This window comes from Plecotus auritus (assembly GCF_963455305.1).
Source record: "Plecotus auritus genome assembly, chromosome: 3".
Taxonomy (NCBI): domain Eukaryota; kingdom Metazoa; phylum Chordata; class Mammalia; order Chiroptera; family Vespertilionidae; genus Plecotus; species Plecotus auritus.
This window is the reverse complement of record NC_137772.1, coordinates 165,099,642-165,126,073: the sequence shown is the minus strand read 5'-3', so window position 1 is coordinate 165,126,073 and position 26,432 is coordinate 165,099,642. Positions and strand designations below refer to the sequence as shown.

The 26,432-nt window shown below is 38.4% G+C and overlaps 1 protein-coding gene across 3 annotated transcripts in view; it reads right to left on the bottom strand.

The window, feature by feature from the left end:
• Positions 1–26,143, bottom strand: part of TAFA2 (TAFA chemokine like family member 2) — a 510,824-nt gene extending 484,681 nt beyond the window's left edge. Inside the window, exon 1 of one of the 3 annotated variants that reach the window (XM_080658930.1) lies at positions 24,672–26,143. The gene's annotated coding sequence lies outside the window, so the exon portion shown is untranslated. The remainder of the gene's footprint in view (positions 1–24,671) is intronic. The other 2 variants (XM_080658933.1, XM_080658931.1) reach the window with 2 other exon arrangements.
• Between the last annotated feature and the right edge of the window lie 289 nt (positions 26,144–26,432).

The window sequence follows — 26,432 nt, the reverse complement described above, 5'->3', positions numbered from 1 at the left end:
AATTGGAACACAGCAGCTCCCAACAAGTCTAACACAGGGAAATATTTTGTTCAATTTTAATTAGCTATTTTGTCATATGAAATATCCCTCTAAAGAGCTAAGCTTCCCTTATGTTCAGGTAGAAAGCCTTCTCAATTTCTATTGTGATGAACTTGTAATTTCAGAATGTGATGGCCTTTTTCTCATTTCCTTTTAGCCTCTCTGCTACATTTAATACCATCGCCTTTACCCTGAGGGACACCACATTAATCCAATCTCTATCTCTCTAGCTATTCCTTCGGTCTTTACTTTTTTCCTTTCTTCTTCACAGCATGGGAATTCCAAAGTTTGACGTTTTGTGAAAACTGGGTGATTTGGCCAAGATCATACAGCTAGTAGGCAATAGAGCTATAACTCTAATCTTAGTTGTCTGGTTCCAAAGTCTATGATCTATTTGATACACCGAGATATTTCTAAAATGCACTATACTGACACCTGAACACAAATATTTGTAAATTAATGACTATCTGCACTACAGGTATTAATGTATTAGCTTTGTAGGGTTTTCTGTGCCTTAAATATGCATTTAGTAAAAGTTTTGTAAGTGCATTATAATAAAAAATGAAGCCAACTAGACAAGTGGTAAATTAGAAAACAGCATAAGAAATAAATGTTTTTAAATAACTAGTAGTTCTTTTTTAATGTGTTTTTATTCGTATATTCTATTTATAATGTATAGCACCTGTATAATAAAAATGAGTCTGAGGTGTACAATAGGAATGAGCTTACAACATAAGCACACATCTAAAATATAAATTAAGATAGCAACAGCAGTAATCATATACCTTTGAGACAATGCATATCTTGTATGGCTTTCCAAGTTCTTTCCATAACTCTCTTCTTATTTGTCTTGTTGGGCCAGTGATTTAAGGAAGCCAGAAGACAAAAATTGCAATCCCAAGGATCCTAGGGCAAGCCTTAACAGTTCCCTTGAGGCCTAAAATAACTGATACCCCTTTTTAAATGCCAAACACAGGAAACTATATGTCAGAGTCCAGTGTTATCATCATCATAATTCTAAGTAAAGATATTTTTTAGGTCAGGTGAATCTTACAATAAGGCATTGGCCTCACCCTGGGTGAGTACTTTAGACAAACTCGGTAGGGAAAAAATTTCCATGATACAGCTAGTGTCAAGATGTGCCTCCCTCTGAAATGTTGCCAAGACATGAAAGAAATACTGGTTTTAAAAAGTATTCAACTTGTACATCAAGTCAGCCAGGTTCCTGAGATAGATCACTCTGCTTTTAGGTTCTTCTATGTCCACATTTGCTCTACTAGAGTTATGTATTTATTTATTACTTCTCTATAGGAGTTACTAAGTAGGGACCATGAAGAGCTATAAATCCCAACTACAAATGGGCTTTATCAGGTATCAAACTATCTGAGCTATTGGACTATTATTGTGGCTCTACCTGAGAACATTTTATAAAAATATTTTTTTACATTCTATTTTTTTATTTTTTATTGTTGACACTATTACAGATGCCCCCCATTTTCCCACCTCGACCCAGCCCCCACCCCACTCCCCTGGCCTTCCCCACACTGTTGACTGTGTCCGTGGGCTATGCACATATGTTCTTTGGCTAATCCCTTCACCTTCTTTTATCCAGTCCTCCAAACCTCCCTCCCCTCTGACAGCTGTCATTCTGTTCCATGTATCCATGCCTGATTCTATTTTGTCAGTTTATTTTGTTCATCAGATTTCACATATCAGTGAAATCATATGGTATTTTTCTCTGACTGGCTTATTTTGCTTAGCATAATAATATCTAGGTCCATCCATGCTGTTGCAAAGGGTAAGAGTGCCTTCTTTTTTTTATAGGCATATAGTATTTCAGTGCTTTTTTTATCTATTTACCACTGCTTTTTTATCCATTCATCTACTGATAGGCACTTAGGCTGTTTCCATAGATTGGATATTGTAAATAAAGCTGCTTTGAACACAGTGGTGCATATATTCTTTCCGATTGGTGTTTTGGGGTTCTTAGGATATATTCCTGTAAGTGGGATTGATCACAGGGTCAATTTGCAGTTCCATTTTTAATTTTTTGAAGAAACTCCATACTGTTTTCCACAGTGGCTGCAACATTCTGCATTCCCACCAGCAATGCACTAGGGTTCCCTTTTCTCCACATCCTCACCAGCACTTGTCGATTTATTTATGGCAGCCATTCCGGCAGGTGTGAAGTGATACATCTTTGTAGTTTTAATGTGCATCTCTCAGATAATTACTGATGTGAGCATTTTTTCATACGTCTCTTGGCCATCTGTATGTCCTCTTTAAAGAAGTTTCTATTCATGTCCTTTGTCCATTTTTTAATTGGATTATTTGTCTTCCTGGTGTTGAGTTGTGTGAGTTCTTTATATGTTTTGGAAATTAACCCCTTATCAGATGTATTATTGGCAAATGTGTTCTCCCATAGAGTGGATTCCCTTTCATTTTGATGATGGTTCCTTTTGCTGTGCCAAAGCTTTTTAGTTTGATGCAGTCCCATTTGTTTATTTCTTTCCTTTGTTTTTCTTGCCCTAGGAGATATACTGGCAAAAATATTGCTACAAGAGTTACTGCCTATGTTTTCTTCTAGGATTTTTATGGTTTTATGACTTACATTTAAGTCTTTTATCCAATTTTAGTTTATTATTGTATATGGTGTAAGTTGGTGGTCTAGTTTCTTTTTTTGTTTGTTTTGCATGTACCTGTCTAATTTTCCCAACACCATTTATTAAAGACACTGTTTTTATTCCATTGTACACTCTTGATTCCTTTGTCAAATATTCATTGACCATAAAGGCACGGGTTGATTTCTGGGCTCTCTGTTCTGTTTCACTGATATATGAGCCTGTTCTTGTGCCAGTACCAGGCTGCTATGATTACAATGGCCTTGTAGTATAGTTTGATATCCAGTTGTGATCCCTCCAACTTCATTCTTTCTCAAGATTGCCAAGGCTACTTAGGATCAAATATTTTAATTGTTGACAGTATTACGGATGTCCCCCATTTTACTCCTCTTTGCCCCCTTCCACCCAGCTCCTGCCCCACCCCAGGCCTTCATCACACTATTGTCTGTGTCCATGGGCTATGCATATATGCATATATGTTCTTTGGTAAATGTCTTCCCATCCCCTCTACCCCTCTTCCCTCTGAGATCTGTCATTCTGTTCCATGCATCCATGCCCCTGGACCTAATTTGTTCATCAGTTTACTTTGTTCATTAGATCCACATATAACTGAGATCGTGTGATATTTGTCTTTCTCTGGCTTATTTTGCTTAGCATAATGCTCTCCAGGTCCATCCATGCTGTCACAAAGGGTAAGACTTCCTTCCTTATTACAGCCACATAGTATTCCATTGTGTAAATGTACCACAGCTTTTTTATCTACTCATCTACTGATGGGCACTTTGGGGTCAATTTTTAAAACTGTTATTCTTAGTTTAATACGTAGGCTGCTGTAGCATTTCTTGATTGATCAATACTTTAGAACCAGTAAGTGGTTTGGAAGCTAGCAACATTCTATTATTCACTTTACTATGACCCACCACAGTTAAGGTATCACAGTCTATTTAATTATATGTGGTATTGTTGCTGTTAATATTTTAGTATTAATCACTTATTAAGTTTTATTATTAATCACCTCTACTGATAGCTGATTCATGCAGACAACTATAGTATTTGAAGAGAAAAAAATAATACAGAGAACATAACCAAGCAAATCCACATGCAATTTTTGAGCTATGCTCTACTAAAACTTTATATTACAGAACAATTCCAAATTCTGAAACATAGGCCCTGTACTTTGATGGTACTGAAATTACAGCTGTGTATAGAATAAAGTTGGAGCGATAACAAGAAACTTCTGCTACATGATAGTCCCTTGGTAATGCATCATCAAGAAAATGCATACCCCAAAAGACAAAAATTTCTCAAGATATATTACAAGACCACTTTTCTTCACTGTTAATGCATTGTATACTGACAATATTAAGATCAAGTAAAACTAAATATATAAATCTATTATAATACTAAGAAATTGGCCGCAGGCCCACATCTATTATTTTTTAAAATTCATGGAGGATTAGAAAGATGATCAGAATGTAACTGTATTGTCTCTCATATATATTTTTCATGTAACTGGAAACCTATTAAAACAAATCATCACAAAATCTCTTTGTCAAAAAGAAAAACAGCGGAGATCATATAATAAAACCATTCTTCAAAAAAAAGAAAACATTTAAGACAATTTTAATGCTCTTACTTAGCAAAATTATAGGTTGAGGAGAGAGAAGACAAGGACAACAGTGTACCATAAAATGGGAAAAGAACAGTCCCTGCCCTCAAGAATCATATCATTTAGTGCTTAAGGAAAACAAATAAGTAATTTTATTACAACAAGGTGTATTCATTAATAGTTAAAAATCAAAGTAGTAGAAGTGACCAAAAGAGGGCCCCAAGAGCTCCATTTGATAGAAGACCTCTTGGCATTACTTGAATGATATATTCATCAATGCACACACAAAAAATGTTTCCAAGATCATGTAACTACAGTTCAGCAGGAAAAATGAAGTGATGCAGGCATTAATCTTGGATCCAGAGTGGTTTAAAATATTTTTCCACAACCTTCATGATAAACCAGACAGCATGGTCAGTAAAACTGTAGGCAACATGTCTTTCAAGTCAAGGTCTGACTTCTGCATCTTTTTACTGCACATAATGCTCAGTATAAACAAAATATGTGCTTAATACATACCAATTATACACTCAAAGTGAGATAAACATGCAAAGTATTTTCACATATAAAAATGGAATGTAAATGCCAGTGACCTTGGTCAGGCGAAAGTATAAATAGAAAATAAATGAAAACTGGAGAAAGCCTTTGCCTTTCAATTCGTATATTCTGGGTGCAAATTCTAGTTCAGTCACTTAATTGGCTAAGTGGTCTTTAGCAGGGTTCCAAACCTCTTAGACTTTCAACTATTTAGTCATTAAATGGGGATGAGAATATTGATACTAATCCCTTGGGCCCTGGGATCATTATGAGGAATAAGTGAATTAATATACAGTACATAAGAAGGTTCCTAACACAGGGCTTGGCCCAATGTAGGATACTCAATAAATGTCAGCCTAATATCCTCACTAAATATATGGAATAAAGAAGATTTCCTAACTGGAAAAGACCTTGGATGGTCTTCTCATCAATATCCCTTTAAGGTATACTGAACTGAAAATATGTGGAAAAGGTTAATCTATAACCTTCTTTATTTAAATGGCTTAATCTCCCTTGAGAGCAGGGAAAAAGTGGCATTAGTATCAAGCATAAACTTCATCCATTCATGTATTTGATAATTATATTCCAGACCAGTGTCTTTTAAACCTGTGTCTAAGTTTCTGATCTAGATGACTTGATAAGTACCCACATCAACCTCCATTGTTGAAAATTTATCACTTTCTGAAACAACCTTTAGTCTTTGGACAGATTTAAATACTATTTGATGACCAGAAGCAGAAGAATTGTGAGGGAGTGGGGAATGATTTCATTTTGGGGTATGTTGTGTTTGATTCCTCTGAGACATCCATCTGGACATTCAGACTGAAAGGTCTTGCCAGGAATCTCAGATTTGAAAATCATCGACACACAGGCACTAGAGAAGTGATGAGAGTAAATGAGAAAAACAGGAAATATGAGTATGTTGGTAAGAACAGAGGACTGAGAACATCAACATTCAAGGAAAGACTAAGGAAGAAAAGCCAGCAAAAGGATTTCTAAAGAAATAATCATAACAGTAGGAAGAGAAGCATAAATGCTGTTTAATAAGCCTATGGGGGAAGGGAGTTCGGTTGGCAACCAAAAGGAGTTGTCATTCTAGATCAAATGTCAGAGAAATTAAATAAAATGAAACCTAAATAAAATGTGCTGGGTAAAAAAACTGAATTTACCCATGGAGAAGCTCAAAGAAAGACAGCAGGAAAGCGGCCATCCAATGTTTAATGCCCCCCAAGCCAGGCTCTCCTGGGAGCTGTCCAGTTGCTCTTTCATGAACTCTCCCAGGGTTAGAAATTTACCATTTTCTAAAATTCTTAATCTTTGGACAGCTCTAACTATTACAAATTTTCTCTCATTTTTGAATCAAAATATTTTTCTTTGTATGTATGTCCACTGATAAAACATTGTTTTCTAAATATATGAAGATAAATGTTCTGATATACCCCTTACCCTAATCTGAAAGTGTGTGTGTGTGTGCGTGTGCGTGCGTGTGTGTGTGTGTGTGTGTGTGTGTGTGTGTATACATACAGAAATACATATTTATTTAATGGCTGTCTCTCCCACTGGATTATAAACTCCAAGGACACTCTGCTTTACAAGTATCTGCATTAGTATCTGTTTTACAAGTATCTGCACAGTGCCTGACACATAGTAGGTGCTCCATAAATAATGATTAAATGAATAAGTATATTGACAAATGGGGTTTTAAACTCTAGAATAAATTACTGAAATAAATTTTAATATTCCTTTCTATGTGGATCTTTTTTCCCTTAATTTTATCAATATTCACGTAACTTTTTAAATCACTGTAAGAAAGCAAGATAGATTAGGTAGCTCCCAAACTCCCTTCCATAACTTTGATTCCATGAAAAGCTGACAAAGATTATTTGTAGTGGAAACATCCCATTGGGAAGTCAGGAAACCTGGGTTCCAGATCTGGGTTTGACAGAATTTCTTTGCCCTTCAGCAAATCTAGCTACTTTTCTGGGCCTTGGACATCATTTATAGAGTGAGGCTTTTGGATCCTATATACTCCAAAGTTTTTTTCTGGTTTAAAACTATAAGATTATTGGGTTGGAGAAACTCATGTGTAAATGTTATAATAAAATGTGTAAAGAAAAATATTTGAAATGGCTACTCAGTGCTCTAATTATATCATTTCTTCAGGCTTCACATTTTCATTCTTTTCTAGTTATTGTGTATTTACAATAAGCTTCTTTTATACCACAATTTCACTTTGCCATATCCACAGTCATTCAGTTTTTTAAAAAAAAAACAACTATCCTGTCATCTTCAACAAAGTGGATCCTCAAATGAAATTACATTGTTGTTTGTTATGATTTTAAATCTTATTCTTCACAAGGGCCTTTCTCTTAGCCCCATCTAGAAAGTTTTGTTTCCATTTATAATTTTAGAGCATAATCTACAGTGATACTTAACTTATTGCTATTAAAACTAGTTATCACCAATTACTATTCCACTCTACTGTATAAGCAACAACTATAATTCAGACCAAGAAAGTGAATCAAGTATACAAAGAGCACATAATACATATAATATGTACATCCTGAATGTATGTCTACAGAGATATTGTAGTATACCTCTCATTTAAAAAAAATAGTCTGTTCCTATTCTTTTCTAAGATTGAGTTCTAAAAACAGAGTAAAAAAAAATACAACGTGGCTGTAATACAGAAGTCCTCCTCTGATGTTGTCCTCATATTAAAAACATCTATAACATTCAAGAATAGGAGCCTACTATTCACATTACCATGGGATGTCTGCTGGCTATATTACAATATTATTAGGGGAAAGGTCCGTTTACAGATATATTTACTGTTTACTCAAAAAGGGATTGTCTGAACTTTTTCAATAAAATTAATGTTTTTGTGAGGCTTTGTCATTAATCAGAAAATTAGAAGATTGCAATGTACAATACTTACCAAGCACTGAGCATTCATTAGCCTTACAGTGATGTTCTACAAATGCAACTCAGTGCTGCAGACAGGGCTGCTACATAGGCTATTCCTGCCCTGCCCCCAGGAATCCCATTTCTTACAGAGCAATGGGCCCAGGAGAGATTTTGGCAAGATAAATGTAATAGAATATTTTAGCCTGAATTTAAATTCCAGAAAAAGACGCCTTAGCTCACTTTTGGTTAGGAGCTGGAGTTGTTTTAGTTTTTTAATTCAAAGGAATAAATATTTGAGCATATAATTTTTTTCCAGATTTTCTTGAATGCTAGCTCTATATCTCATTACTTAAAATTTTTTATCAAATGAAACAGGAGACTTATAGAAAGCCACTTATGGGAAATCTGTGACATATTCAAAGAATGCTATAGATATTATAGTGTAGTTTGAATAATATAGTTCTAAATTTGAAGAAATAGGGCATACTTAGGATGTCTACATATAAATAATTTGAACCAAGACAATTCTCTAACTAGCCTTCTGCTAAGCAGAATGAGTCTCATTCTCCAACAAATATGATTGACATGCAGTACTGTATGGTTAAAACTCAGCTCTGAAGGCAGGGTATGTGATTCAAAACTTTTCTCCACTTCTTACAAGCTGTGTGGCCTTGGTCAAGCTACTCCTTTATAAAAGTATGGATAGTAGTGGTATCTTCCTCTGGAATTACTGCGTGATTTAAATGAAGTAATTCATGTAAAGTGCTTAGCACAGTGGCTGGCACATTATAAACACTTGATATTTAATTTTTTTTTTGTCTGTAGATCTCCATGGAGAATAAAGACCACAAATGAAAAGTTCTGGCCCCTCACAGTGATCTTGTCTGTGACAGCTATGCAGGGGCACAGCCTTAGTACATGATAATATTCAGGGCATAGCAGAGGGAAAATGGAAATGGGGAACTCTGAACATGCTGCCCACTCTTCTCCATTGCTCTCTCTCCCTGCTACCATCAGCTTCTCTAGGCAGGAAAGGTGGCCTGGTTTATGAGGCCAAGTTCCTGAAAACTGGGCAAAAATCCAGAGAGAGAACAACAGAGAGAAAGCGACTCTTCCTGCTGACATTAAGTAGAGCTGAGATTCTTTTATATACATTATTGTTCCCCAGTGTCTCTCCTTGGTATTTTCTACACACTCTTCCTGGAGACCTCATCCAGTTAGAAGGTTTCAACTGTGACATGTACGCTGACGACTCCCAAACTTCTATCTCTAAACCATAATTCTGTCCTGAACTCCAGACTCAAATGTACCACTATTTACTTAAATGTCCTCTTGGATATCCCAAGGCATCTCAACCAAAAATGCTTAACATTAAGCTTACTGTCTTCATCTAGAATGACTACAATAGGTTTCAGGATGCTTCTGTATAAATAACATCAGTCACTGAAGTCAGGACCTATTCTTTTTTCCTTTTTTTAACATATTTTATTGATTTTTTTACAGAGAGGAAGGGCAAGGGATAGAGAGTTAGAAACATCGATGAGAGAGAAACATCCATCAGCTGCCTCCTGCACACTCCCTACTGGGTATGTGCCTGCAACCAAGGTACATGCCCTTGACCGGAATCGAACCTGGGACCCTTGAGTCTGCAGGCTGACGCTCTATCCACTGAGCCAAACCGGTTAGGGCCAGGACCTATTCTTGACTCTCATCTCTCTCTCCCCAACTCATTCAGTCTCTAAGACCCATTGGTTCCATCTTCCACCTCTAAATTGTGTCTTTTTTCCCTCCCTTCTTCAACTCTCTTCTTCAAACTCTTTCCAGTTCTCACTAGAATCACTAAAATACCTCTCTAGCTGGTTCCCCTGACTTCCTAGTCTGCCCCCCATGGAACCTATCCTCCATACTGCCACTAAAGGATCTTTCTGAATATCAGAGGAGGATGGACCTCAGGTCAGGGAGTACTGAAAGCCTGACAGCAGTAAAGTAAATCACACATTTTTGATACAACTTTACGTACAGTAGCTATGAGAGTGGACATAAACTAGGCAAAAAAAAGAGACATGATTTGATGTGACAGAAAGACACACTGTCAAAAACTGTGAAGGTTTTGAGATTTTTACCTTACTTACAATCTTACAAGTTAGGCTACCATAGTTTATGGTTGCTGGCAAAAGACATGAGACTCCTGGGTCAGAAACAGAAGACTTTATTACTCATTTAATATCAAGTAGCATGAATGTTAGTCCGTTCTTTTACCCCAAATCCCGCAGGTATGATGCAAAGCAGCCCATGTGGATGTTGCACACACATTGGTTTATGGAACCCTGAGCAAAGTGAACCCAAATATGTTATAATGGACTATAAGCAGAACTCCCTTTATCCTTGAGGGAGACTGTTGTTGTTTTTTATGCTGGACAGTAGGCAAATCTGCCTTGTGAATCAAAGGGAGACAGTTTACTTTTGAAACATCCTTAAAAAGATCTTATGGAACAAAAGGGCAGTTAATGTCTTGAGAGACCCATGGAGAATTATCTCCCAGAAGATAGGCTTTAAATTCAAACCAGCCTCTTGGCATTGCTAGCTGTATGATTTTTACCTGTTTCCTCATCCAGAATTGAAAATATCACTTATCCCTAACTCACAGCCATTTTATAGTATCAAATGAAATCACATGCATGAAAGCATTTCTATAAACAATATAGCACTATGTAAATGTACTATGTGTGCCTCTGAAACATATTTTGTTGTTTATTATGGAACATAAAGATGACAATAATTTCAAATTTTAGAATAAAAAATTAAAGATCAATTAATAAAATACATATTAAATGTCTGAATATGTTCTAGATTATCCTTGGGTGGTACATGGTGAAGAATAAGAAACATTCCTTGACCTCAAGAATTTCATAGTGTGGGGCAGAAGCAGAGAGAAAGGACAGTGTTCAAGATATGTTAATAGAAGCATAGGATGACCTATGGTCATCATTGACTTAATGAAGCTTGGAGAGATCTAAGTAAATTAAGTCCAATTTACCAATGAGAAACTAATGACAAAAATGTTCAGTAACATTCTTTCAGACTTCTAGTTTGGTAAAATACCTTGATGAAAATTTCTTATTCTCAGATACAGTTTTTACAAGACCAAGAGAAAATTTTGAGTTGGCTCAGGCATTTTTCTCTCAACAGTCTTACTTCTACTGGTTGCCACTTTGCCTCTTTGTTCCCCCAAGAACTGCAACGGATTATTCTTTGTCTAACTTCTAATCTCTCTCAAAGGTCAAGGATTTCCTCTTTTTATTTTGTATAAAAATGCTAGTGAGAACAAAATTTCCTTTCACCTCTATTTTCTCCCTACCTAATTCCTTTCCCATTGGAATTCCCTACCAAATGCAAACCTTCTCAGTCCCTGACTGCCAGTTACTCAGTCTCATTTTTGTGTCTTTCATTTCACTCCAGTCTGCCATACCATCTACCCAGTGAACTTGAAACAGATTTCACAAATACAAAGTGACGTACTGGCCACAAACCCTGAAGCCCACCTTAAAGACTAGATGTAATCAGCTGCTAGGAAAAGATACTACGCAAAGAAAACCATAGCTAACCCAGTCTTCCTAGAATTATAACTTGGACTTTGCTCCAAAATAAAATTTACCGCTAAACAATAAGCCTGATTTTAATTCCACTGATTGATATTGAAAATCAGTACTACACAGTCCCTAAATTTTTCATTCATCTCATATTTGGTATTGAGTTGGGGAAGAAAAATAGGTCTTTTTCAATAAGTTTCACAGTAGTCCTAGCTCAATAAACTTAGATCTTAATTATACACATCTCAATGTTCTGGGACAATATAGGAAATAACAGGTCCATTTAAGTCAAAGACTGTCTTTTGACTCATTGAGGAGTTCCAAAAATACAAAATAGATACAGAGACACGGAAGCATGCAACAGACATCCTTTATACTTCAAAAAAGATATCCTATTCAAGGGTTTTAAGAAATGTTTTAAGCATATAGGGATGCTAATATATACAATTTAACTCAATCTTTTAAAATAAATGTGACACAAAAAATGCAACTAAGTTTTTGATGATCTAATGAGTTGACTCTTGGTTTTATAATAAACATGAGTTTTCTTAATAATCAAATATTTATAAAGTTTTAATTTTGTAAAATCTTCTATAGCAGCAAGCATTTAAAATCTTTACTTGATCTAGGAGGACTAAAATAAAATATTTGAATGCATACTATCTGTACTAAATAGCATTTAAATTTTAGAACATTAAATTTAAATGTCATTAAAGCCAAGAACAATGGTATCACAATCAAAAGTGTTCCTGAAGGTGAAAAGAAGCAAATCTGGTTCATGATAAATTATGAAAATGGTAATTATGTAGATAAGAATAAATGGCTTTAAATTCCCTAACAAATGATGAATCAAGTCACTGACAAGAGCAATCAAAGTATATTCCATATGTGATTAACAACACTTAAGTTTGACATTGACAAATATTACTTAATTTACAGTAGAATACAAGCATATGTAGTCTCTAAACCTCCAAACTACAGTAAATTGTCAAATATCGGTCAGCATGCTAATTTTATTTTTTCCCTTGATATTTTGCCTAGAATGTATGTATTTTTTAATGCCAAAATACCTTTCAGGTGTAGGCCAAAATCAGTAGCCTCTCTTTCTCTTTCTATATTTTCCAAAAATTTCTCTCTGTCTCTCTCACACAACATAAACACACACTCAGTTAGACAGAATAAATGACAATGCTTCACAGGATACTTCCTTATACACTACACAAATATGCAAAAAGACATTTTATCAATATGAGCTCGTGATCATCTTCCCATTAAATTCATCAAGTACCTATTATGTGCCAGACACTATGCTAAGCACTGGGAATCAATAGAAACATGATACACATAGTTCTTCCTCACAGAGCTTACAGTCTAACAGACTCAGGAAAATTAAATCATATTATTACTCAGTTTTAAGCAAAGCTATTTTATATATCAGAAACCTATAAGCACTTAAATGAAAGAAATTGAGTAAGCTTTAATAGCATTACTATTGCAAACTATATTAATCATACAACTTCCAAGAAAACAAATTGCTTCATTCCCTCAGACTGACATGTCTAAATCCAATCTCAGTTTATAATTAATATGCCAGCATAAGAAACATAAGAATTTCCAGGGCATTGATAAAACTGACAACAAAATAGTTTACCCAATGAACTGAGCTTCTGACATAAGGCCCAGGTCAAACCTCAGTACAATAGAGTCACAAACCTAGTTATGACACTTGGCATTAGTAAAACTGGTTTAGGGGGAAAAAATGCTAATGATATATAAAGAAGTTAAACTCCCTAAATAATAAGTCATTATGTCTTCAATCCTAAAGAGACCACTGTGGGAAGCTGGTTAGGATTAGCAGAGCAAAATGGTGAGAGAGAGAGAGAGAGAGAGAGAGAGAGAGAGTCATTTCATCTATATAGAGATGTTTATTTTTTTAAACATTTTTTAAAAATTTTTTTATTGATTTCAGAGGGAGGGAGAAATAGAAACATCAATGATGAGAGAGAATCATCTATCTGTTGTCTCCTGCATGTCCTCTACTGGAGATCAAGCCCACAACCCGGGCATGTGCCCTGACTGGGAATCTAACTGTGACCTCCTGGTTCATGGGTCAACACTCAACCACTGAGCTACATAGGCAGGCAAGAAACAGTCACTTTAAACTGTAAGCCCACCAGTCAGAGAAAGACAAGTATCACATGACCTCACTTATATATGATATCTAATGAATAAAATAAACTAACAAACAAAATAGATCCAGAGACATGGAAGTATGCAACAGACTGATGAATCTCAGAGGGAAAGGAGAGCAGGGAGGGAAGGTGGGAATAGATTAACCAAAGAACTTACATGCATAACCCATGGACACAGACAATCGTGCAGTTGGTGAAGGCTTGGACAGGGGGCGGGAGCAGGAAAGAGGGGATTAATGAGGGGACAATGGGGGATATTTGTAATACTTTCAATAATAAAGATAAATTTAAAAATAAAGTAGTAAGCCTAATAAACACACAGATAAACCATCATTTTTCAAATCTATCCTCTCACCAACTCATAATAACTACTTAAGTAAAACAAAAATCTAGATATTGTGGCCAAAATTTTGACATTTAAGTCCTAAAGGGAAGCAAATATTGTTAAAATTTCAAAACTGATTTAGAGAGCCAAATATAATGCCTTAGTTAAGAAATAAACTTATTCCTTCAAGCTATAGGAAGTGAATCAAACTTGTATTGATATATGAGGAACAGATAATGTCTGATTAATACTTGGGTGGGGGGGGAATATGTCCTCTAAACGAAAGACTAGAAAAATAAGCAAAACACAGGAATTCTGTGCTCAGATTAAAGAGCCTTTGAGAAAAGTGTTTGGAGTCAGTGGCCAGGTTTAGGCTGTTATTGCAGAGAGAAACCTGTCAGAGCTAAGGGTTGGAAGCCTCCCACCTCTCTGCATGCATGAATGGAAGTTCAGGGTGAGAATGCTCTCTAAAGTCTTGCAACTCAAACTAGTCCATGGGCCAACAGCATTAGCTTTACCTGGAAGCATGTTAGAAATGCAGAATCTCAGGCCCCATTCTAGAACCTGCATTCTAGCAAAATTTCCCCAGATGGCTTGTGAGCATTTTGAAGTTTAAGAAGCACTATTCTTGCCCTAGCTGGTTTGGCTCAGTGGGTAGAGCGCCAGCCTGCTGACTGAAAGGTCCCAGGTTCGATTCTGGTCAAGGGCACATGCCTGGGTTGTGGGCTCAATCCCCAGTGGGGGTCATGCAGGAGGCAGCCAATCAATGATTCTCTCTCATCATTGATGTTTCTATCTCTCCCTCTCCTTTCCTCTCTGAAATCAATAAAAATATTTTTTAAAAAAGCACTAATCTAAAAGAATAAGGCATTATAGAATTACAAAGCACATTCCAAATATATGGCATCAATTTAAACTTCTGCATTTCCAGCATCTCTCTTAAACCCTACAAGATACCACCAACTTCAAGGTGAGTTCAGCATCAACTGCACAATGAGTCAACATGAAGAAAACTAAATACAGAGACAAGATTGAACCACTCCTCGTTATTCAGCTGCTCCAGCTGAGCCCTTTACTGGCAACCAGTCTCACTCCAGATGCCAGTAGGGTTGGAGAATTATGGCTAGAGATGACAGAGAGTCCCTAACTAGCTGTTCTCACATATCCCCCCGTCAACATGCTCCTTAGCCTGCATACGGCCTTCAGATATGTCTGTTGACCTACACAGTGTTTTAACGTTGAGTTCATTACCATCATTTAAAAATCTGAAACTTTCACATAAAAAAATCTGCACATCTAAGTTTCCTTCTACAAGTCAGAAAATCTGGCAGCACCAGACCTACATTCTGGTATGGCAATAAGTGGAGCCAAGGCCCAGCTTTCCCACTTAGATGTTGGCCAGAATCTCCACCACTCACTATGGTATGCCCAACACTGAAGCTGAAGCTGATGTCAGTTACCATTTGTCATCTTCCATTTGGTCTGCTTCACTCACTCACATTCCCAGCCGGACTCCATAAGTGTTTGAATGTGTGACCCATTTAAGGGACTCTATAAGTATCATGTCACTGAAATAAAATCATTCAGCCTATCTGATTTTATCCTTTCATATGTGTAATTCAGGAAAAGGAGCTACTGTTTGTGTTACCCTAGGTTTGATCATAGACCTTGTGAGGTAGAAGGAACCCACTCACTTTAAATATTCCATACTCTGCTATTTTTCTTCACATCTCATTCCAACTCAGACAGTTTAACTATTTTGACAATTTCTTTTCAGAACTATGCTTCACGGTTACAAATAAGAATTAGTAGCAAGTGCAGACACAGCACAATACATTCTTGAACCACTCCTCCAGATTCATTTCAAAACTTCAAGTAATATACAAAAATGGTAAATTCTATGAGGACGGGTGTCTTTGTCTTTTTTTATTTACTGAGAGACCCCAAACACCTAGAAATTGTTCAATAAATACTTATTGAATAAATGAATAAACTTTTCCCAGGAATGAAAAATTCTCAAAAATTCATACACAGATTTTGAATCAATGTGTTCAATTATCAACAGGTATATGAAGAGTATTCACTTGCTAGTCTAGCTCTATTTTGGTTGGTCATTTTATTTTAGTGACAATGAAAACCAGCAGTAAAGAAGAGACATGGAACCCTAACAAGCCTAAGACTCATGGCCTATCACAACTTGTTTTGCAACAAAACAGCATGATATAAACTAGACAAAATGGCTAAACTGAATTATTAAGATTTAGTCTGATTTAATTTTATGTCCCTACATCTGTACTCTTTAGTCATCACCATAACCATTATTATCCTCATCATCCCAATTGTATAAAGCTGGACAACTTTTACAAGTCACTTCTTGAAAAGCATTTATAGAACATTTACTAATATGCCAGGAACTATGTGCTAGATGTCTCTTGACTGCCTAACTAAAAGATATGTCTTATAGTACTACTAGTGACCCAGTGCATGAAATTCATGCACATTAAAAGGGGATTAATTAGAGGAAATAATTTAATATTGCTATTTGCCCTTTCTCTATAATAGAAGTGTCAGAGATCAAAGAAAATTAGTAAAATGTATATGAAAACCTTCCTCCTGTCAGAGTCTGGGGCACACCACAGGACCCAGAGTCAAGTCCGCACCCACCCACATGCACCTCAAAATCACATGAGACCCAGACCCAGCCGGCCCCCCACCATTGGGCTAGATCCAGACCCAGCCAGTCCCACTCTTGTCAAGCCCTGCTGGGCATCAGGTCCCCTGGCCCGGCGCCAGGAGAGGGGGCGTGGCCTGAGGTCCCCCAGCCCAGACTGGGGCAGGGAGTGTGCCTTGAGGTCCTCCATCAAGCCCCACCAGGTGGGGGACACGGCCTGAGATCCCCCATCAAGCACTGCTGGGTGGGTGGCACCGCCTGAGGTCCCCTGTCAAGCCCAGCCAGGCAGGGGGCGTGGCCTCAGGTCCCCTGGCCTGGCACTGGGGCAAGGGTTGCGGCCTGAGGTCCCCCAGCCTGACGCCAGGGTGGGGGACGCGGCCTGAGGTCCCCTGTCAAGCCCTGCTGGGTGGGGGGGTGCAGTCTGAGGTCCCCTGTCAAGCCCTGCCAGGTGGAGGGTGTGGCCTGAGATCCCTTGTCAAGCCCCATGGGGGCGGGAGAGGGCGTAGTCTCAGGTCCCTGCTGATTGTTCGTTAAGGCTCCTTATGGGAACTTGGCCTCAGCTGTGGGTGCAGCCATCTTTGTGATGGAGTGATGGTCAATTAGCATATTCCCTCTTTATTAGATAGGATTACTCTCATGTTGTGATGCTTAGTAGGTCTGAGCACAGGGGAAATTTTTTAAATTTTTAATTGTCTTGCAAACTTGACTGAAAAGAGAAGTATTGCTGCGAAACTGAGGCTCATAGAAATAAAGTGATTTTCTTGTGGTTCCATGATTACTTATTGGTAGAACTACAAAAGTTTCTCCAGACCTCTCGCCACTATACCACACTGCTTTCATAATAGTCATTTTCAAAATGTATCTGCTAACCAAAATGCAAGCCAATGAATTTTAACCACTCAGCAAATTATGAGATGAGCAACTATATCTAAGTTTGTCAAATAGTAAAATCTAAGTTTTAACCCAATTCTGGTATATTTATAAACACACCAGGTATTTCCAATAATGCTAAACACATATCTTGGCAGGAAACTACTGTAATATAACATTTCAAGAATTAAAGCTGAAAAATTTTAGGTTAGAAATGTTCCTTGAACTTAAAACTATTCAAAATGGTTTTATGGAGTATGAGACTGCAATGCCCTGTCACTTTGCCCTTGGCCTTTGGGTTGCCTGACTGACAGGTACAACATCTACCTCCTTTCTCCTTATACACCATAAAAACAAAGAACTAAAGTTAGAGCTGTTTTGCTCAATTCAACTCAACTTTCTGAAGAAAATACAAACAAAAGCAGGACCAGGTCACTGGTACTAGTATGTCTGACAGTCATTCTAAGAAGAAATTCACTGAACTCTCCAGCACTAACAAATTTGAGCATGCCATTCACTAGACACCTATAGTAAGGTAAAACTAAACTAAGAAAGAAACGATAACAATAACCAGATTGTCCACCTTAAATGAATTTGAAACTGTCCACAAACTAATATGAATAAAAAAAGTATTCATATTGTTTTCCTCAAATGATCTTTATTGGCTATTTCTGAATACTTGACTGATTTGAGCAGACATGAATTCACTGAGTTAGTACATAGAGCAATATCTACTATAATACAATTAGCTAAAATAGTAAAACTTATATAATTTACTTTTGTCTCCTTGTTTTAAATTATTTCAGTCTCAGTAATTTCCTTATAAATTCTTTTCTTTCTTTAAGTTTCTACTAAGTTAGATTATCAAGCTAAAATAGAATGACTCCAGAAATTCAGAGTAAATGGTGAATGGGAAGGAGTTTAATCATAACTTTAATACATATTTTACAATTTATAAACATGCAGATATTTCTTGAAAGAAGGCAGGGGAGGTTGCGGGGGGTGGGGGGCGGGCGCACTGTAAGAGATCAACCGAAGGACTTGTACGCATGCATATAAGCATAACCAATGGATACAAGACACGGGGGGCGGGGGAGGTAAAGGTATGTACTGGGGGGTAGGGGAGGCCGGGGGGGAGGTCAATGGGGGAAAAAAAAGGAGACATATGTACTACTATTTGTAATACTTCAAACAATTAAAATATATATATATATTTAAAAAAGAATTTGGTAATTCCTTTAAACCATAAATTATAATTGCATCATAATTATTTATAGTCTGAGATGTTTCAGGGCAAAGATATATTTATTTAATCATCAGTGTAATCCTGGCTTCCACAATGCATAGTACATGTGCATTCAATAAATGCATGTTAACACGGACTGAAAAAAAAAAAAAAACTTTAAATAGTAAGTTCATAAAAACTAACTAGTAAAGTAATAAATGGGACCGAGCTTGAACTTGACTGAAGTAACAAAACATAAAATCTGCGGCAGTATCTTTTATTTAAAAAAACAAGTTAAAATACTTGATGCCCTTTAGATGCAAAATATGGTTGAATTACAAAGCATGTTAAGGTAAAATCACTAACAAGGGAAACATATTTAAATATGATACCTAGTATTACTTTTAATCTTTACCTGATATGTTTTTTTTAATTTTTAAAATATATATTTTTTATTGATTTCAGAGAGGAAGGGAGAGGGAAAGAGATACTGGTAGAAACTTACCCTCTTGAACAATATATTCTAACAAAGTCTCTGTGTCATATCACTACTAGCTTGAGGTTTTGTTAAGATTCCTATGACCACATAACCCTTTTTTACTCCCCTGCTTTTGCTTACTTTACAACCCGTAAAGACAAAGACTATGAAACCAGAAAAAAGCAGAATGGAACAAACAACACACCTTGCTTTTCTCATAAAGATGGTCTTTTTCATAACAGAGCAGGAGAGCATAGGCATATTTCCTTCCTCCAATATTTAAGTTCAATTCTCACTGGGTTCTCCAAGAAGGACATTAAAAAAGAAAAACTCAGCCAGAATCAAATAAAACTTTGCACAGTTTTTACATATAATTTTAAAAGATGGATTTTTCTGTTCCAGAAAGCATCTGTCCATCTCCTCATAGCCCAGGCCATTCAGGCTTAAAAACTTTATTCCAAAGCAAATACACTTTTCCAAAAATCTTCTGTCATAGTGCCTACTATGGATACCTTTGTAAATGTGCTTATAAAGAGCTGCATAATCTGCAACAGAAAGCCTAAGTATTACTCTGTATTATTAAACTCAACAGAAAGCTCCATATGCAGCAACAGGAGGTCATAGGCAATTATCACTGGAAATTGAAAGGTTTATAATCTTTGTATGACCTTTAAAGGTCAACACAGTTGCCTATTCACATGCATGCAATTATACAGTGACTAGTTCACAGCAGAAAAAAAACATAAAAATATTTAGTAAAACAAACCTTGCATTCATCAAAAGCTACTTTGCACTCTCCAGGCTTTATCTGAAGAGTTAGCTTTACAGAGCAAAGGGGCTACTTGTCCCCATTTTGTCGAAGTTCTAAATCCAGCCTACCAGCATAATTGCTAAGAATTCAACATTATCACAATATCCAGTCTCTCTAGAAAGAGTTTCAAAAATAAAGATAAATTTAATTGAATGACTATGTTTGTGCTATTGCTAGGGAAAGGGAGACAGACTTTGCACAGTTACCTTCACTAACTGGCCATTCAGAGGAAATCATAAAACAATTACAGCTACTGTGGAGTAATTCAGGAGACTAAAGGAAGTGATTAAAAGGATCTTATCTAATAAAAGCGTACTATAAGCTCTGATTCCTTGGTTATCTCTCATACCCCATCTGGATCACTGTGAACAAAATGGAATGTTCTCCTTATAGTGAATATATTCACTTTTCATCTGAATCCCAAGTAACCTCAAAGTCTTGTTTCCCCAATGGTCATAACAATCAATTGCCTAAAAAAGGCCAGATTTTCACTGATTCTAGGGACTAAATGGCCTATCACTACAGCAGAGGATGAAATCCAACATATACATGTGGTATATACATTGGAAGTGGGTGGGTTATGAAAACCTAACATAAATTTGGCCTATAATATCAATATGTTGCTGGAAAATGCGTAGGTAACACTTGTAAACCAGAATAGTATGCTCTAATGTAATGCGAGGTTTATGTTTGGACTGTGGAGGTGCATATTTAATAAAGACAGCATACAGATATATTCAGTGTTTAAAATACGTTGAAATTCCCAGTCATAGCGTCAATAAACATATCCCAAAGCGTCCCTACAGAGAGGACAAAATTGATTTATTTTTGCATTTGTAGCCTAACAAATAAAAATGTAGTAGGCAGTTAGACAGGCCTGACAGAGCAAGGACAAAAATACCTAAAAAAAAAAAAAAAACTAAAGAGGGAAAATATACTGCATGTAACAGTGGCTCAAACAGTAAAACTCAATTATAAACGACCTTGTTAAACCATGGATACAGCTGTACTGTAGGTCAAATCATGCAAAATAGTGAAAAACTATGTACCTAACAATGTACACATTTTTTATAGTTGTCCTCACCCCCTTCGATACAAAAATCAGCATTTTCCATAGGTGCCATTAAAAGCATTTGTATACATATATATGCATGTGCATATATATGTATAGATATAGAGATTAGATAGATATCGCAGAGAAATGTATTTAAATAGTAATTTTCTTCATGTTCCAATAAGTCTAACCATTCCTCTCAAAATTTCTGTTAAGAATAAGTAGAAGACAAGAATTGTTAGTTATATTTCATTGACAAGGACACTAAATCACTGTGCCAAATGAATAGAATCAGACTTTCTAAAAATTACCTAATAAATCAGTGGTGAATGACAACTAAGAAACAAAAACTAACTTTTAGGTCTCTGGTTGTCATACCCTTCTTTCCATCTCCCCTGTTTCAGCCTGTGCGCCAAACCTAAAGTAAAACTGTTCTCTAAAAAGACTCATTGTAAAATTATTCCTCCTCTTCCAGTGGTATAGTTCAATATGCTTCAAATACAGTGTTCAAAATAAAGTTAACCAAAGAATTTCTGAACAAAATGGCAAATTCATCTTATTACATGGCATTAAAAAAAATCAATGTTTCCTAAGTAAGATGTATCATGTGAAATACTGTGCAAGTATGTGGACCAGATAGATATGAGGTTGATTTAGCTAGTGTGGCCTTCATATCTAGCAGCATCTATGCTAATATGTTTCTCCTCTGTGTTGTGAGGGAACCCTACTAATAACAGGTTGATGAATTGCATTTGTAAATGTCAGGCATAGATCAAAGGGGACTATGTTCGATGCTCATTTTACCTCAACGTATGGTTTTTCACCAAGGAAACAAAACTGCATTGCACAGTAAAGTTCCTTATTTTTACTTGAATGTTTAATGAACAAAACAGCTGCAGAATAATGCGACTTAATGAGGCATCCCTAATAAAATACTGGAGAAGTAAAAGCATGGGCACTGAACTGTTTGCACTCTGGTTGTTTCATCTTCTCAAATATATTAGAAATAACTGACGACACTTGGAGCATTGTGAGTTTAGCACATGCATTAGAGAGGCAATGTTCATCAGTTTGCAGCCACGGCTGAACTTAGGCGGGATCTGAGAACACCTTCTCTTAGGGCCCATAAGAAGAAATCCTGGAAAATGCTGGAGAGGCACATTTTACCCTCCCCATGCAGGGTAATCCATAACCTGTAATTAATGATAAATCAACCCTAAAACACACTCTCAATAGTTCAATGTTCATAAACACATTGTAAAGGGGTCATTTGTTAAAATACTAGATCCGGGACCACTAAGATTTTCTGATAAGACACAAAATAAAGTTTATCAAAACTTGTATTACCCCCTAAATTTCATCACTTTATAAGTTTTTAAAAAGGAAAAGTAACCACATTTAAAAACGCCTTTTTACAGCTGTGTCATCACATTTTATAACTTGGTGGTTAGTAAATACTATAATGTAGTCTCTAAGCAATATGTATCATTTTTGACATAGACCCATGGGCATCTCAATAAATCTTCATTCTCCAATTTGTCATTGTTAAAGGAGCTAACATTTTTCAGATTCAAAATCACAAACTCAGAAAACTTCAATTCCCCTTTGGCACAACTTGTAGCATTAATGTTAAGGTTTTGGTTCTTCTTTAAGAGGCATATATCATAGCACTATATGTTAATACGTAAGTTTATGCATCCTAAACTACAAAATTTTATTAAAGGTGTGCAAAAGAATCAAGATTTTCAATTTCAAAAAATGCCTAATAGAAAGCAAAACACTAAACTGTGCTCTGCCTCTTAGAGTCACCGTGTCTGAGCATTCAGTTGGTGTGACACTGTTCTCATAGCATACTATCTATAAATAATACAATCCCATTTTTATTGAAAATTCAGAAAACCAAAATAAAATGCACTTCAGTGTAGTTACTGGTGGCCTTTCAATGGCTACTGGTGGCTTTAAAAAATAGGACTAAAGAGGTCAATATGCAAACAATTGACCCAGGATGAGAACCAGGACAGAATAAAGTAGGAAAAGAAAAAATTAAATTACATGTGTATGATCATTCTTAAGGTTATTTAGGTGCCAAGTTTGAAACTGTAAAAGGTTCACCAGTCCGAGAGTACATGTGGAAACAGAGAGGCTGGAGTGAATACCTATAATCTTAATGCTCTGGTTTTTAAAGCCTTTAGAAGTGTTTTCAATCTCCTTTGCTAGTTATTGCCATTTAGCACTTTACACAGAAATCTTAAATTACTCAACTGTCTTAACTTACATTGCTTAATAGAGCAGTTTTAATGTGTTAATTGATAACAGTCTGAACATTAATGTCTCAAACAATCTAGTTGGGAAGACAGGAACCAGATAATTATCATTCAGTCAATAGTCATTGAAATTCATCCTGTCCTGAGAGAAGGACTCATATACAGACTGCTTTGAGTAAAGGTTGCATTCAGGTTTGTTTTTGGTGTTTGTGGGGGTTTTTTTCCCAAAAACAACAAAATGCAAGAAGGGATTTAATACAAACAGAATGTACTTTCTTTTCTGTCTCATTGCCACAAGCCAAACTCTCTTCAGCACAAGGTGGAAGAGAGAGAGGCTAGCTAGCCACTGTAGTAACTACACATCTGATTCCAAACGCACCAGGCAATGGTTTAACACTGGTCAGGAAGAGAAATCTGAAGAGGAGAGCGTCGCGTCCACGGGGGGTGGGGAGGCGGCAGCTCTGCAAGCGCCCACAGTTACTCCTTTTCAAGTGGAGACTAGACAGCTCAGCCTGCAGTCCTAGGAGAAATCGGGCGGCGAATCTCAAACTTTCCTTTGCAAACGCAGTTTCTGGACACAACACGTTCCCCCCTGGCAAGTGAGGATCAATAGCCTAAAGGAAACACCTCCAGATAAGAACCCGGCCCTTTGGGACAGAAGGGGCGAAGGGACAGCAAAGCAATGGGGCAGAAACACCGTGCACTATTAGTAAGATTTGGGAGGCTTCCATTGGGAAAGAAATGAAAAACCTTTAGTTTCTCTAAGCTGTTTGTTTGGGTTTTGTTGTTGTTGTTTTGAACGCCGTTGGTAAAATAATGCTTTTCCTGAAGCTCTCTTGTAACATCCTTTATGAAAGCTTCATTTCACTCAGGAATAAAGCGTCCGTTCCCACATTGAAATAAACCTTTAAACAGATGGGGCTGAGGAACTTAGCAGGACGGTTCTTTATGAAGGTAGTTACGAGTGGGGAAATTGCGAGCCTCACTGAAACGCCCACCGTCTGCAGGCAGGCCCGAGAATTAGCTAATCAGAAGTGGACAGAAAGTAGGGATTTCAGAAGGGCGACCTGGCACACCTCAACGGTCCTGCCTCGAACGCGACCCCCCAACTCCTTGAGAGGAGTCCGAAATGATTGCCAACCCGGCTGGATCTGGCTGAGGGATCCAGTTAAAACTCGCTTTCACTCTCGGCCGGGTCGCTCGCAGGGTTAGGAGAAATGGAGCAGAAAAGGAGGGAGGGCACCGCGCTCGGAACGACGTTCGTGCGCTCGGATCCCCTCTCGGTGTCCCTCTACCCGCACCCTACCCCGACAGCCCGCGAGGAAGACGCTGGCCGCCCGACCAGCATCGGCTCTCCCCTCCCGCCTTCCCCGGCAAGCCCCCTAACAGTTCCGGACCCAGGGGAGGAGAGGGCTCCCGGGCCCCGGTCCTCCAGCGGCCGAGTCCCCCGAGCCCGCGGGGGCACGGCTCGCACCTACCTGCAGCCCGGCTTCCTGGTGGCGGCAACACCTAGCGATGCTCCTGCAGCTTCCGCGGGCCCGCGCCAGCCTTATCGCTCTTGCATCGCTTCCAAGATGCCAATCCGCCGTCCCCGTTCAGGGGCATAGGGAACCGGAGTCCGGTGGTGTGTGCTCGTGGAGGGCTGGTGAGTGAGGTCCGGAGCGTGCGTGTGTGCGCGCGCGCGTGTGTTTCCTCCTCCGATGGCAAAGAGGCTCAGGAATCTCTTGACATTTACACCGGAATCCCCTTAAAGCGGATGGAAGGTGGAGCGAGTGAGCCTCGCCTCTCTTCCTCCCTTCTATGCCACCGTGTCAAAGTAATCAAAAAAATGTGTTTCCTGAGGACAAGCCAAAGTCCCGCAGCCCTGGCCAGCGCCCGCGGTCGCCCGCTGTCCTCGCCGGATGCGCGCGGTGCGCTCAGCTCCCCCCACTGCGAGAATCAAGGCGGTCTTGCAGCAATTACCACCCTTATTCCATCTCTGATTTGTTTGCTTTTAACGCCGAGTACAGACTTTTCCTCTCGCCTCACGTCGTCTCTCCCTCTCACACACACTCACACATGACTCCGTTCCTTCTCCCGCCCTCCCTTTTGCTCTCTGGGAAAAGGCAATTGGACGGAACGGTTCACCTTCAGGAAAGCAGCCTCTGCCACGTACCTCTGTTCTCCGGCTCTCGCAGGTCCAGGAGGAGTTGCCGGGAGGTTCTGGGCAGGAAAGCGGAGAGCTCTGAGCTCGGCCGGCCGTCGTCTGCCCACAAGCCGCCCGGGTTCCTCGGTGCAGGTGCCCGTCCTCCCGCTTTTAGCAGATAGGTCCCAGCTGATGCTCTCTCGGAGACTTAGCGTGAGTCCAATTAGCAGCAACTCCTGGCCAGCTGCAGCCCCTCGATCCCTCCTAGAAGTGCTGCGGGCAGAGCCCCACGCAGCCCAACCGCTGCCCCTCTAGGCATCCTGGGCTGGAAGGAAGGGAAGTCGCCTCTGTCCCTCTTTCCCCAATACCTGGCACCGTCACCTCCGAGAAGGTGTAAGTTCCAACATCCAACAGGAGTGAGCAACTGTGTCACTTCGCTAAAGGCGGGGGAGGGGACCGAGGAAACAAATCCAAATTACTGAAGGAAACAATGTAAACGGTTTAGTAATCAAACCCCCCTCTCCTAAGCGCTATACAGTCCAAAAACACCGGTGGTATCTTTTTAAAGTCACCGTAAAGGGCAGAACCTCCCTGTCCAACCACACCCCTTACTCCACCCAGCCTGGTTGTCCAAGGGGGTACAGAGACTGGCCTCCCGGTACAGTGCAAGGAGATCGCAGAGAGAGACTAGGTCCCAACACTCCAGGTTGAGCTAAGCAGTAAAATGGGATGGCAAGACCAAACAATGCTGCCTCCCTCCGTCTGCCTCCCAACCGCCAGTTCTGTTAGCAGCCGCAGTTGCTGCTGAGAGCAAACTGCGGTCCTGCAGGAAAAGACAGACACTAAAAAATAAAAGGGCGGCAATGGGTATAAAAGCTGGACTATGTCTCCCTCTAGAGGAAGAACCGGGTTAGAAAGCTTTACTGTCTGTAACTAGGATTGCAATTTTTCCACAAAGGAAAAAAAAAAAAAAACAGTATCTGGTTTCAGAGAATTTTGCATTTTTACCAGTTCCAAGCTATAATGGTTTTGGAGAGATGATTTGCACTGCGGCACTAGGTAACCAGAGTCCTTGGTAAAAGGACCTTGTGCTATTTACAGAAATGTAATAGCA